The sequence below is a fragment of the Pelophylax lessonae genome (genome assembly GCF_965119305.1).
Source record: "Pelophylax lessonae genome assembly, chromosome: 12".
Classification (NCBI taxonomy): Eukaryota; Metazoa; Chordata; class Amphibia; order Anura; family Ranidae; genus Pelophylax; species Pelophylax lessonae.
Window position 1 is genome coordinate 45,062,287 of NC_138779.1, and position 9,633 is coordinate 45,071,919.

Consider the following 9,633-nt stretch of genomic DNA (forward strand, 5'->3'; position numbering starts at 1 on the left):
CTGAGCTGAGAATAAGGTGCTTGGGACTAGTAATCGCTCGTTAATGGTTTTTCATTGCCACTACCGATATTTTGGCCAATGCATATCGGTATTGGCTGATATTTTCGTAAAAAAAAAAAAAAAAAACCCAAACCCCTCCTCTGCACATAAAAGCATTTAAAACGCCAAGTTTGGCTGTTTTGAATGCTGTGACTTTTTTGAATCTGGCACCAGACAGTACCCGGACACTTCCGGGTTTTTGCATCGGCTTTGATCAGGTCTTCGGCGGCCGTGCAGGCTGGTTGCCCGGGTCTCCCAGAGGGACGGGAGACCCGGGCGAGCCGCAGAAGGTGGCGGGAGGGGGGGCATCCCCTCCCGATCCTTGTAATGACAGCCGAGCGGCTTCATATCAGTTGTCAGTACAAGACAGCCGACCTTCAGCTATGGATGGTACTGGGGTGATGCTTCTAGCTGCAGCCATCACTCCGGTACAAGCACTTTCCCGAAATATCGGCAATATCGGTAACCTCAGGGGCCGATTCCGATATATCGGGGAAAGTGCATATCGGCCCCCGATATACCGGCTTTGCCGATAATCAGTCGATCTCTACTTGGGATCTCACTTGGGATCTCACTACCCATTACTAGCACCGGTGTTTGTGTTTTTATTATATCAAGTTTTGTTGCCCAGGTTGGTTGCAGGTAAGAAGACAGAAGAGAGAGGCGCCTCTGAGTGCCAACTTATAATTTATTTGCATCTAAAAACAATAGTAACTCACATGGAGGTTAGTACATACAGGCACATCAAGGAAGTGGTGTATCTGGGGATCCTAGGTGGGTGTCAGTCCCATATACTGGCCTCCTGTGGACGGATGTGATACCCGAGCATCCTTGCTAGGTCACCATCTAAGTTCCGACTGAGCAGTGGATGGACTTCAAAATGAGGCTTATGATGCGATGGCTCCAGCGGTGTCGGATCGTGACGTCACCGGTATATGATGCGTTTCTGAGCAAGCGCGGCTGCCGCAACACCCACAAAGTCATTAGAGACAGGGATGGATGGGCATTTGCTGTGAATATTATTTAAAAATAAATCATGTTTTCAGCTTGTGGTGCTCAAACACAGTTAAAGCGATATTAAAACCAAAACCAAAAATGCAATATATTGCAGCTTACCAATCATTAGATTATAGGTGGCTGCATTAGTTTTCTTTTCTTTGACTTTACTCCCTCTGTTTTTACCTGGTGATCTGGCCAGTAACACACCTCCTGTATTAGTGAGACACAACTCTGGATGAATGAGCACAGGAGGCACAGCAGACAGCAGCATTGTCATTCTGCCGGGGGAGGGTAGTAACACATGTATTAGCAGAGGCTGGCACATTTGTAACATGTTACATATCACACCCTGAACATAGGTGTAACTTATTTACAAAAGATGAACTTATCCTTTAAGGCCGGTTCACACTAGTGAGATGCTAGACATCACATGTGATTCACACCGCATTGCTGTGCAGATCACATGTGATGTCTATGCGAGGCGATTTCAGCCATACAAACTGTATGGCTGAAATCACATTGCATTTGCACCAAAATGGTGCAGGACCCTTTTTTTTGGTCCGCACTGGAATCGGATTGCATGGGTGTTCACACCTATGCAATCCGATTCTTGCACCATTTCACAGTTCGCTCTGCGATCTGCGAACCAATCTGGGGTGTCATTAACTTTACATTGACACCCCCAGCGATTCGCAGATCTCGGTTGGAACCAGGTGCGATGACCAGGGTTTCCCGAATCGCACCAGTGTGAACCGGGACTTAACCTCATATTTAAAAAAAAAACATGATTAAAAAAAAGAAACCATGGCAAATCCACCCTCCCAATAAATATAGTTTAAATAGATTTTTTTGCAAACCGGTTTCACCGAAGAAACTCAATGCGCAAAATGTAATTTTGCAGAAAAATGTTTTGAGGAAGACACCCCCGCCATCCTTATACTGGCCATACACTATACGAAAAATTGGCTCAAATTTGGTCATTTGTACAGTTCTTTCGTTTTTTTCGGCCAGTTAATTGGCACAAACCGGCAATCGGTTGTGACGTTTTTTAGCTGAAAAAAAAGAAGGACAAGCTTGGAAATTTTCTGAAAAACGAATGATAAATTGAAACCTTAATGTGTTTCTTGTCCAAACTGTTTGCACTAGGTATATGTGAAAGAACGAACAAAAATGGATTCATTTATGTCCATTGAACGATTTATCGGTCATTACATGATGGCATGATAAGCTCTAACGAGCAGGGCCCTCTAATTCCTCCTGTATTTAATTGTATTGTCTTCCCTTACATTGTAAAGCGCTGTGCAAACAGTTGGCGCTATATAAATCCTGTATAATAATAATCATTTGCTCCCACGGCCATTTGAAAATGAGTTTGAACGAGTGTTCGTATAGTGTATGGCCAGCATTAGTCAGATGTAAGAAAAATGCTACTGTTGCCATATACTGCATGATATCAGCACGGCTACTGACAGGTCCTCTTTATGTTAGTATCGCAGAGCGGAGTCCGGCCGGGCTGTCTTCCTCCTCCTCGCACCTTCAACCTTCACAGGCCGAGACCTCCCTAGTTGCTTGGGAAACCAGAGAAGGTTTGAGCGGCGAGAGCTTATATCTGTGAGACGGAATCACGCTGAACTCTCGCCCACCATGATTACATTTAATCAGCAGGAGCTTTTCAGGCTGAAATTCACCGTCACGGCTTTAATTCTTTTCCCTCCGCTTCATTTACCTACATGGGGACAGAACCGAGCAGCCTTTGTCTGGCTCTGCAGCGTGACATTGGGTAGATGAGGGTATTGGTGTGGGAGAGCAGTGGGACGGGGGTGGCAGGTTGGAGGGGGGTGCAGTGTACACAGCGCTGTAATAAGCAAGTAAGGACCACTTGTTATGGAGTGCGGATAATCCACAGTCACTGGGAACAAAGCGTCAGGAGACTGACGGGACCACCGCACAGATGGAGGAGCGGGACCTCCGCTTAGTGGGGAGATGAAGGACGCTTTGATGTTATTGTGTGGCAATCAGCGCAGTCGATGAATAAAATGAACCTCGTCAGCTTTTTGTCCCCGGAGACTCGGCCGCCTCACCTTCTCACTCATCACATTGTACATCCAATATATAGAGGGAGGAGAGGCTCCTCATGGGAAATATACATTCTGACAGCATGGCCTTTTCTACAAAGCAATTTCTCACTTTCCATAAAGGTGACCCATTGGCCAATGTTTTTCAGAATAATCATCCTCCACAAATACTGAGAAAATAATGTAAGATAATCATCCTCCACAAATACTGAGAAAATAATGTAAGATCATCACTATCCACAAATACTCAAGAAAATAATGTAAGATCATCATCATCCACAAATACTGAGAAAATAATGTAAGATCATCATCATCATCCACAAATACTGAGAAAATAATGTAAGATCATCACTATCCACAAATACTGAGAAAATAATGTAAGATAATCATCATCCACAAATACAGAGATAATAGTGTAAGATCATTATCATCCACAAATACTGAGATAATAGTGTAAGATCATCACTATCCACAAATACTCAAGAAAATAATAAGATCATCATCATCCACAAATACTGAGAAAATAATGTAAGATCATCACTATCCACAAATACTGAGATAATAGTGTAAGATAATCATCATCCACAAATACAGAGAAAATAATGTAAGATAATCATCATCCACAAATACTGAGAAAATAATGTAAGATCATCATCATCCACAAATACTGAGAAAATAGTGTAAGATCATCATCATCCACAAATACTGAGAAAATAATGTAAGATAATCATCATCCACAAATACTGAGAAAATAATGTAAGATCATCATCCACAAATACTGAGAAAATAGTGTAAGATCATCATCCACAAATACTGAGAAAATAATGTAAGATCATCATCATCCACAAATACTGAGATGATAGTGTAAGATAATCATCATCCACAAATACTGAGAAAATAGTGTAAGATAATCACTATCCACAAATACTGAGAAAATAATGTAAGATAATTATCATTCACAAATACTGAGATAATAGTGTAAGATCATCATCCACAAATACTGATAAAATAATGTAAGATCATCATCCACAAATACTGAGAAAATAATGTAAGATCATCATCCACAAATACTGAGAAAATAGTGTAAGATCATCATCATCCACAAATACTGAGAAAATAATGTAAGATAATCATCATCCACAAATACTAATAAAATAGTGTAAGATCATCCACAAATACTGAGAAAATAATGTAAGATAATCATCATCCACAAATACTGAGAAAATAGTGTAAGATCATCATCCACAAATACTGAGAAAATAGTGTAAGATCATCATCCACAAATACTGAGATAATAGTGTAAGATAATCACTATCCACAAATACTGGAAAAATAGTGAAAGATTAAATATGATAATTTGCTGCGCTCAGCTAAAATAAATCAAACATCAATAAAAGCGGAAAGCAGCCAACACAAGATCTTGAATGTAGCAAGAGATTGTTCAAACAGTAAAAATAGATGTAGCTCTAATCAATAAGTAAAGTCAGTGTCCACCTCCAAGGGAAAAAAGGACCAACCAAAGGGTGTTCTCCTGTATATAAAATCCTCTGTGAGTTGTAAAAGGACAGTCACCAGAACCCAACCACACAGCCTCTTACCGAATCACATTGATCCTCATTACAAAGGTCAATATATGCAACAGCTGTGAGATCCTCTCAGCATTCACCCCAGGTGTTCCTCTAGCTTGGTCTCAATGGTCCAATCAAGTCATGTGGAGATAAGCAGGACACCTCTCATAGTGCATATATTGTCAAAAAGCATTTATTGTAAATAGTAGTGACTTAAAGTTAGAAAAAAAAAAACTTGTCAGCATGTCCACCACTTCAAAGCACTTATATTGCATCCACGAGTAATCGTTTCTAACCAACAAGATGGCCACCGCGTCCCCCAGTTGTATGTGTGTCATACGCTGTTGGCACCTACGCGTTTCGTCACGATATGATGTCGTCAGGGGTGTGTAAGATTATCATCATCCACAAATACTGACATAATAGTGTAAGATAATCATCATACACAAATACTGAGATAATAATGTAAGACAATCATCATCCATCATCCAATCATCATGCATGATCCACATCCAGAGAAAATAGTATAAGAGCAACTACAGATGAATCAGAGGCAGTTTTGTATTTGAAAGTAATTCCACAATAACCACTTGCTGATCAGGCCTTTTCTGGAACATTTTGTTTAAAGTTTACATCTGTATTTTTTGCTAGAAAATTACTTTGAATCCCCAAACATTGCATACTTTTTTTTAGCAGAGACCCTAGAGAATAAAATGGCAATCATTGCAGTATTTTATGTCACACTGTATTTGCGCAGTGGTCTTTTAAATGCAATTTTTGGTGAAAAAATATTGTGGCCTAAAATTATGAAAAAATTAGATTTTTAAATTTTTTTGGGGGGGTTTCGCACTAGTGGAAACAGCCTAAAATGAATGACATTGATACACTGACTTACTGAGCATGTACTGAGCTGCTGATGACGACAAAAAGTGGCCACCCAGCATCAACAAGGGCTCTGCCAATCAGAAATGTTGCAGCAGACAGATGATTCCAGATGTGTTGTCCGAGCTCTTGCAGGTGGATGTAAACCCTTCCATATACCCAGTGAAGTGACTGGCCTCCGTTATTACACAGAGGTGACACATATTCTCCTATATAGGTTGTACCTGTTTATCTGCAGTCTTCTCTTCCTACATCTGTTCAAGGTGCAGCATTTTAAAGCTTTTCTGAGCTGTCAGAAAAAAAGAGGGGCGGAGAGCTGAATCTACACTGTGCAGAGCTCTGGGAGCTGATTGGAGGGAAGGGACACACCCCCCCTGCACACACCACACAGGAACAGAGCTGAGGCTGTCAATCAGCTGGAGATCCCTCCCCTGTCACCATTTTTCTGTTGGTGTCAGGAAAACTTGTCAGAAGTGACTCAAGCTGATAGCAGAGGAACAAAGCAGCAAACAGAAATGGCATTTAGTGCTCTGGACTGAGATAAGTACACACTATAGAGGGAAATGCTTTGTTCATATTTCATGTCCGAGATCTCAACCACTTTAACCACTTCCTGCCCGGCCTATAGCAGAATGATGGCTGGTCGGGGGGGTCAGTTATCCTGACTGGGCGTCATATGACATCCAGCAGGATAAGCCGCTTGGGGCGCCCCTGAGGGCACACAGAGCAGCAATCGGTAGTCTGATGTGTCGCTCTGACACACCGCATGCCCAATCTTGGTAAACAGCCTATGATGTAGGCTCCTTACCATGTGGTCAACTTTGTCCAATCACTCCTGGTCACATAGTAATCAGGAAGTGCGTGCTGTTTATCGGCTTTTCCTCTATTCGTGATGACAAGGCGAGAGTAGAGGAGAGCCAATCAGCGGCTTTCCTGACAGGGGGGGGTCTGTGTTGATACAGCGAAAATATTATAATCGGTGTAGAAGACCCATTAAGGATGCCCAAAAGGGATGCCAATCCGTGCCCACCTGGGATGCTAATCAGTGCCCATCAGCAATGCCAATTAGTGCCCATCAGTAATGCCTGTCAGTGCCTCCTCACCAGTGTTGCCTATCAGTGCCTTCTATCAGTGCCCACCAGTGCTTCTTATTAGTGTCAATCAGTGCCTCTTATCATTCCCTACTATCAGTGCCCATCAGTGCCTCCTATCAGTGCCCATCAGTGCTGCATATCTGTGCGGCATATATCAGTGAATACAAAATGTTATAACAGAAATTAAGAAAAACTTTTATTTTCAAAATTTCCGGTCTTTTTTTATTTCTTTAGCAAAAAATAAATTCCCCATCAAATGATCAAATACCACCAAAAGAAAGCTTTATTTGTGGGAAATAAAAGATAAAAGTTTCATACAGTGTTGCATGACCGCGCAATTGTCATTCAAAGTATGAGAGCTCTGAAAGCTGAGAATTGGCCTGGGCAGGCAGGGGGTGAAAGTGCCGGTATTGAAGTGGTTAATGATCAGCAGCGCAGAGGTCAGCCATGAAAAGAGTGCATCAAAAAAATACATGGAGTTTAAAGCGGTATTAAACATAAAATCAAACATTTATTATATTGCAGGTTGCCAATTACATACAGTATACATGTGAACACGGCTGTGTTAGTTTTCTTTTTCAGGCTTTCTTTCTTCAAATTTCATCTGGTGATCCAGCCAGCAAGTATGTTTTTTTATTTTTTAAAACAAAAAGCTCTGCTGCAAATGTATCAGTAAAAGGGATGATACAAACTATTTACCACTGACAAGGGTGCTTACAGTGATCAGCTTTTATTTATTTATGTAAAACATTTTATCCCAAAAAACAGTTTGCTGTAACTGCTTAACAAGTGTGAGCCAGGGTGGGGCTTCAGTTTGTTAGTGTATTTAAATCTGCTTGTACATCTAAAACAACCCTCCACACAGATTGACAATGCTGCTGTTCAAAGGCCCCCCACTGTGCTCCTTCATCCACGATGGATGCATTTTTTTTGTTGGCTTTCTTCTATAAACCTGTTGTTTTTCAAAAGAACACGCTCTCTTTCAGATGTATCAGTTTACAAAGATGAGACAAACCATTGAACACTGACAGGGGTGCTTACAATGATCAGCTTTTATTTATTCATGTAAGGCAGGGGTGTCAAACTCAATTTCATCGTGGGCCACATCAGCATTATGGTTGCCCTCAAGGGCCGGTTATATCTGTAGGATTCGATGTCCAGAGCACCCCACGCCCCCTTACACCCTTACATGAGATGTCAAGAGCCCCCCACCATCAGAAGTCATGAGTCACCCACCCTTCCTTACATCCCAATGCACACCCTTACCTTGTGCTTCTGCCAGGAAGAAGATGCGGTGGATCTGGGAAGAAGTGCAGGGTCTGGAGGAGAACCAGAGGAGGGCTGGAGTCAGCTTCCAGAGTCTGCTGAATGCTGAGACCAGGGGAGGCAGAGGCAAGGTGGTGTTGTGGCTGCACAGAGAGGTACAGGATCTGTAGGAAGATATCTGCCCTCCTCTCTGCTGCAGACTGCTGAGCATAAAGGGGGGGGTGGGGGGTGGGCAAAGACGAGCCTTTCTGCAGCTGCACAGAAAAGTGCAGGATCTGGCAAAGAAGTTCTGTCCTCTCTTCTGCTGTCTACAGAGACAAGGGGGGTGCCGCAGCTGCAGGAGAGGTGCGAGGGCCACATGAAATGGCCTGGGGGGCCACATTCGGCCCGCGGGCCTTGTGTTTGACACCTGTGATGTAAAGCCTTAATCCTAAAAGGGAAAAAACTGCTGGAACTAATTATAAAGTATTAGCTGGAGTTTCGCTTCCATATGTAAGTGTATTTAAATCTGCCAGTGCATCTAACACTCCCCTCCCCCCCAGATTGACAATGCTGCTGTCACCAGAGTGGTGAGAAGGGTGTTACTGGCCAGATACCCAGGAAACAATCCTAAGAAAAGAAAACGAATGCGGCCATTACATCTAATGATTGGTAAGCTGCAATATATTACATTTTTGGCTGTAATACCACTTTAATTTGATAAGATGTCCAGCACCACTATCAGCACAGAACTGGCAGAACCCATTGAGACCCGGATACACCCATCTACAGTCTGGAGAAGTCTTATCAGATGTGGTCTTCAAAGAAGATTTGGGACAACAATCAGTTCCTCTGAGGTGGAAATAGAGCCAAATGACCCACCTAACAGAAAGAAGGACTGGACTGCAGGAAAGTGGAGGTAGGTTGTCTGGTATAAATGTTGTCCCCAATTTGCTGGGACAATCCCACATCTTGGCCCTCTGTCCCACCAATAGTGTCCTGGGCCATGTCCTGAGATCACAGCACTGGCTTTGAGTTAATGCACATGTGTATGTAGCGCTACCACAATAAGAGCCACTGTATTTTTGGACTCACATGCACAGCCAGGCAACAGACATTTTCTGGCATTCACTTGGTAGCCAAAAACCAGTCCAGGGTGCTTTGTTTTGTGTTTGGTTTATTAGGGGATGAACTTGGATAGGGATGGAAAGGTATGGGAAGCCCAGAACTGTAACTTGAGGACCGGAAACTGTCTCCGGCTCCAACAAACACAAGGTTGTCCTCCTGTAGGAAAAATGGATCAGCTCCTCTGGTTAAAGTAAGGATTTCAAACACTGAACACAGGTGCTTTCCCCTCTAGAAAAATGCTAAGGCACCTGGATTCTCTTTAGGATCCTCAAGCAAGAGGGGTAGGGTAGTTGTGCTGGCTTAACGTGGTTCTAAACCATTGGTCTCCAAACTATGGCGCAGAGGCTGAATGTTGCTTGTCTCTATCTGGGCCTTGGGGCACTATTCCCACCAATGACACCAATGATGGGGCACTATTCCCACCACTGACACCAATGATGGAGCGCTATTCCTTCCACAGACACCGATGATGGGGCACTATTCCCACCACTGACACCAATGATGGAGCGCTATTCCTTCCACAGACACCGATGATGGGGCACTATTCCCACCACTGACACCAATGATGGAGCGCTATTCCTTCCACTGACACCAATGATGGGA